Source organism: Limulus polyphemus, unplaced genomic scaffold (genome assembly GCF_000517525.1).
Source record: "Limulus polyphemus unplaced genomic scaffold, Limulus_polyphemus-2.1.2 Scaffold1740, whole genome shotgun sequence".
Lineage (NCBI taxonomy): Eukaryota > Metazoa > Arthropoda > Merostomata > Xiphosura > Limulidae > Limulus > Limulus polyphemus.
In genome coordinates, this window is record NW_013667350.1 from 181,054 (window position 1) to 187,401 (window position 6,348).

General features: G+C 35.5%; 1 protein-coding gene across 1 annotated transcript in view; it reads left to right on the forward strand.

Moving 5' to 3' along the window:
* LOC106464775 (alpha-catulin-like) overlaps positions 1-6,348 on the forward strand; it is a 113,056-nt gene that overhangs the window by 59,501 nt on the left and 47,207 nt on the right. The gene's annotated exons all lie outside the window — the stretch shown is intronic.

The window sequence follows — 6,348 nt, forward strand, 5'->3', positions numbered from 1 at the left end:
TTTTGTTTTACTTTCCGTTTTAATTTCTTAATTTTTCATTTTTACTTGAATTCTATAATTGACATTATGTAACTTTGTGTGGGTGGATTGGGGAGGTGTGTGGAGTAAATAACGAGGCTCGATGATGCTTGAATTTTTGCTGAAAGTGATCCATGAAAAATGCAGTGGGCCTGTGAACTATGGAAAATTTGCCTCTAGTTTCTTAGGCTGTACAGAGCATATGATGCATACAGCTTGTAAATATTAGCTCCCTATATACAAGAAGTAAAAACCATTTTGTAAATGTAAAATGATGTATGGATAGCAGTGCACAAAAGAATGCAAACATGAATATAGGAATGATACAGCTATACATAGATCATCCCTGTGTGACTTTCGGTATTAAAATTTAATGTTACACTGTAAAATGCACGACTACAAAAATGGTTACGAGGTCGATCAATTCGACTGACCTCGAAGCGAGTCTCTAATAATCAAGACATGTTTTGACACAACTTGGTTTTCCTTGTACGTGAGTTCTAGGCTCTTAGTTACACTACAATGATGCCTACCCTGACATGACCATGATAAAGAAATTACATACCAACAGTCAGGAATATATAACTTCTACTGCAGTATAATTAATGTCAAGTGAGCATTTTACAGTGTAACATTAATATTTAATATTGAAAGTCATGTAAAAATGATCTATGTATAGCTGTATCATCCCTATATTTTTCTTTGCATTTTTTTTTTGGCCCTACATCATTTTACGTTTGCAGAATGTTTATTTATTATTTGTTTTGTGACGTTTTTCCCCCTGACTGAAAGTTAGTATATTCTATGAATGTGTGTAATAAAATTTAATATTTTGTGTATTGATTTTTTTTACTCCTTCACTTCATACATAATATAGGGATTGGCTTCCTAAAGACACCGATTGTATAGTGTACAAAGCATTGAGTATTTTGCATGTTACAGTCATCTAATGTTCATCTAGTATTGGCTGGTAATTCCTGTTTCACCCTGTATTTAAACTTTTTTAATGGAACATCATATTTCTTTAAAAAAAAGCTAACTTCAAGGGATAATTATAACATCGTTTACACTAGAATTATGCTATTTTTAAATTACTACTAGTTATTACGACTAAGCGATAACATCGTGTACTGCCCAGAAACATATCTAGTTCATTTAGGTTTAACCTGATGTTAATGATAAAGTAATTGTAGAGTTATCTTGACTGAAACAATAAGAAGAAAGATGAGTCATTTGGTGGGTTGGTTACTTTCTGGTTTAATATCTTAACGATGGTTTCTTGCCTTATTCTTGGGCTCCGTCATTGTTGATTTTTAGCGTGCATATTTGTATTATGCCTTTTGAATATATTGGCCATCCCTACATATAGAGCCTACCGATTCTATGATTAATATAATATTTAAACCTTTTTCAGCAGAAGACACACCAGCACCACTGATAGTGTAAAGATTTTGTGTTCTTACGCTAATGCGTTAATGTCAAATATAATTAATTAACAAGTCTTTGTACCCTGCCCCGTTGAACTAATAGATAGGCTGAGAAAACACTGTGGTCCTTGTAAAACATAAATAAGCGAATAACATTTAAATGTATAATTAATTTAGGCCAGTTGTGATTGTCATATACGCCTACTTCTGGAATCTAGTTGAGGATTTTTTTTTTCTCTGTGCACTGTGGCCCACTCTGAGCTGGGGGCCCTGTGCAAGTGCACCGAGTGCAAATTCAGGCCTAGAAAGAAATTCTTGAATATATATGTTAAAAGAGTACCAGGAAGTCTGTAACTTTCTTCGGTTTGATTCTCCATCTAAGGTTTTATCCTTTATTTTTCCAGATAATCTTCTTTACTTAATGATTTCAACTGTAATCTTAATCTCCTTTACTTAATTATTTCAACTGCAATCTTAATCTCCTTAAGTTCTTCCTTCTATTAATTTATAGATCACGTGTTCTGCTTAATTCTTTCTAATAATCTTCAAATCTCCCAACTAGTTTCCACCTGCTTAATTATTGCTTCATTTTCCATCCAGTCTCTTATTGCTGTTGTTTCTTTTTCCTGTCTCTTTCCACTTAACTCGAAACTATATTATCCTTTCATTTGATTACTCTAGTCAGTTTCCTTCCGCTTGGCTCTTCTACCTAGCCTATTTTAACTTCATTCCTCTAATCAGTTTCCTTCCGCTTGGCTCTTCTACCTAGCCTATTTTAACTTCATTCCTCTAATCAGTTTCCTTCCGCTTGGCTCTTTTACCGAGCCTATTTTAACTTCATTCCTCTAATCAGTTTCCTTCCGCCTGGCTCTTCTACTGAGCCTATTTTAACTTCATTCCTCTAATCAGTTTCCTTCCAACTCTTTCTTCTTCTTAGCCTATTTCTACTTTATTTTCACATTTCCATTTTGCAAATTGCACGAATTTCTACTTTTCTTTTTTTAAAAACGTTTATTTTTCCGCTTCATTCTTTGGACTGATAGTTATTCAGTTGTACTTTAATTGTTTGTTTACTCCGCTCAGAGTTTAAAATATCAGTTACTTTTAATGTCAACTTTATTCAACTCTTATTTTCAGATTTTTTAAATCACAGCTTTCATCTTCCGTTAATGCTATAGTGATCTCAACTATCAGCTTCCGTTAATGTTGGCCAGACGTGGCCTAATGGTTAGCATGCCCGGACACTGAATCCAAGAGTTAATGGTTTGTGTCCCATTGCTGCAAAAATGTGCTCCACACTTTGGGGCCGTGTGAGCGCTATAGAATTGATGGCCATATCGCCAACAGTTGGCGGTGGGTGTTGTTGACTAGTTGCCTTTCCTCTAACCTATCACTTCGATAGCCCTTATGTTGTTTTATGCGAAAATTATAAAATAGAAAAACTATACCATTAATGTTAGGGATACGAAATATCAGTTTCCAGTAATGATACTGATATGAACTTCCAATAATGTAACTGATCTCATCTGTCAACTTCCAATAATGTAACTGATCCCAGCTGTCAACTTCCAGTGTGTTAGGGTGCTCGGCTCGCAATCTGTGGGTCGCGGATTCTAATCCCCGTCACATCCAACATGCTCGCCCTTTCAGTCGTGGGGACGTTATAATGTGACGACCAAGCCCACTATTCGTTGGTAAAAGAGTAGGCAAGGAGTTGGCGGTGGGTGGTGTTGACTAGCAATCTTCCCTCTAGTTGCAGCTTTGCGCAAAATTCCAAATGAACCAAACCAATCCAGTATGTTAATGATATTTCAACTTGAATTACGTTTCAGAAACTGGTATTTATACATAAAACAACTCGTTGTTTCTTGAAGATAAAATAATCATTAGCCAATGTCATCTTTTGGCATTCTTGGCCACGCCCTTTTTTAAGTATGTACAAAGGATTTTTTTCCCTTCCACATTCAGTGCGAAACTTGTAAAAAAGCTCTGGTCATTTCAAAGTGGCCCCCCAGTAGCACAGCGGTATGTCTGCGGACTTACAACGCTAGAATCCGGGTTTCGATACCCGTGGTGGGCAGAGCACAGATAGCCCATTGTGTAGCTTTGTGTTTAATTACAAACAAAAAAAAAATGTCAAAGTGAAGTAGTCTGCTCATGACGTTATCGTGGTTAGTAGTTTCCATTCGTCCAGTTCTAAAGATAATCGAAAATACGCTTTTTTACCATTTTTATTACATTATTCTAGTTATTTCTTACATTCTTCTGATGACTGTAAAGAAAAGAAACTGTTTGAAGCAGATGAAAGATGTACATCGTTTTGTTGCTGACATATCCGGCTACTGGCTTGTATAGCATATCTTGGCTCGTTGAACGATCGGATGTGTGAGGAGGTACGTGAAGACAAGCCAATAAATCCCAAGCAGATATCACAGAAATACAGGCACTTCAGTTTTCAGCTAAAGACTGCTTGTAAACAAAAAGCACGCCAATTTAAAATGTGATTTATTTTTTTCATCTTATATGTAGGAAGAGCTCTGCCTTGCATCTAATTTTTTGTATTTGTTTAGAGTAACTGACAACAATGCTTCTGGGAGCTGATACTCCGCTATCAATACGTCATATATATAAACTGATCTACATTGCAAACAATGCTTCTGGGAGCTGATACTCGGCTATCAATACCTCATATATATAAACTGATCTACATTGCAAACAATGCTTCTGGGAGCTGATACTCGGTTATCAATACCTTATATATATAAACTGATCTACATTGTCAACAATGCTTCTGGGAGCTGATACTCGGCTATCAATACCTCATATATATAAACTGATCTACATTGTCAACAATGCTTCTGGGAGCTGATACTCGGCTATCAATATCTCACATATATAAACGGATCTACATTATCGAAATATTATTTTCTCCTAAAACGTGGGTCAGCGCTGTTCTTTAATGGGTGTTGTACCTCATCTTTTGTAGGAACTGATAACCTTCATAGCGGTAGTCTAGAAACTCAGTGTCTCTTGTAGGAACAGATAATCATCATGCTACAACAGTGACACATTAGTGTCTTCCGAGGAGCTATATTCCTCTACATGCTAATCCAGTAACACAGTAGTGTCTCCCGAGGAGCTAAATTCCTCTACATGCTAATCCAGTAACACAGTAGTGTCTGCCGAGGAGCTATATTCCTCTACATGCTAATCCAGTAACACATTAGTGTCTGCCGAGGAGCTATATTCCTCTACATGCTAATCCAGTAACACAGTAGTGTCTCCCGAGGAGCTAAATTCCTCTACATGCTGATCCAGTAACACAGTAGTGTCTCCCGAGGAGCTAAATTCCTCTACATGCTGATCCAGTAACACAGTAGTGTCTTCCGAGGAGCTAAATTCCTCTACATGCTGATCCAGTAACACAGTAGTGTCTTCCGAGGAGCTAAATTCCTCTACATGCTGATCCAGTAACACAGTAGTGTCTTCCGAGGAGCTAAATTCCTCTACATGCTGATCCAGTAACACAGTAGTGTCTCCCGAGGAGCTAAATTCCTCTACATGCTAATCCAGTAACACATTAGTGTCTCCCGAGGAGCTAAATTCCTCTACATACTAATCCAGTAACACAGTAGTGTCTCCCGAGGAGCTAAATTCCTCTACATACTAATCCAGTAACACATTAGTGTCTCCCGAGGAGCTAAATTCCTCTTCATACTAATCCAGTAACACAGTAGTGTCTTTTTTAAGGATCGATAGTTCTTATATTACTCAAATAACACAATGGAGTTTCTTATATTAATCGATAATCCTCAGTCTTGTTACTATAGGAACACGAGAGTGTCTTTTATAAATCAATAATCCTCATGCTATTCTAATAATACATTAACGTCTCTGGTTATTATATAGGTATGGCTGGTTATTATATAGGTATGGCATGTAGATGACTGGTTATTATATAGGTATGACTGGTTATTATATAGTTACGATATCTAGATGACTTTGTTATTATATAAGTTTTACATCGACATGGCTTTGTTATTATATAAGTTTTACATCTACATGGCTTTGGTTATTATATGGGTGTAACATCTAGATGGATTTGGGTATTATATAGGTTTGACGTCTATATGACTTTGGTTATTATATAGGTTGTAACATCTAGATGGCTTTGGTTATTATATAGGTTTGACGTCTAGATGGCTTTGGTTATTATATAGGTGTGACATTTAGATGGCTTTGGTTATTATATATTGTAACATCTAGATGGCTTTGGTTATTATATAGGTGTAAGATCTAGATGGCTTTGGTTATTATATATTGTAACATCTAGATGGCTTTGGTTATTATATAGGTGTAACATCTAGATGGCTTTGGTTATTATATAGGTGTAAGATCTAGATGGCTTTGGTTATTATATAGGTATAACATCTAGATGGCTTTGGTTATTATATAGGTGTAACATCTAGATGGTTTGGGGTATTATATAGGTATGATGTCTAGATGACTTTTGTATAGGTTTATATACTTTTGAGTACTTTTTATTAAAACAACCGAACCACTTTTTTGGAAGTTTGACACAAAACAACCAGTTTTTAAAAGGGAATAGAACTATACTTATCCATTACATGACTTACATGACCAATTTTTCACTCTCATCCGTAACATCTATGAATAATTGACATATTACTGGATATTTAAAATGGATGATATTTTAATATAACGATTTCCTTTAACTATAATCAATAACCTCAGAAGTAATAGTTGTAAAATGTTGGATTCATTTTGAATACTTTTATTAAAACGTTCAAGTTGTTGTTCTGCAAGTTTCAATCACATCATCAACTATTATTTACTTAATACAGCATATCATACAATATTTACTTAATACAGCATATCATAC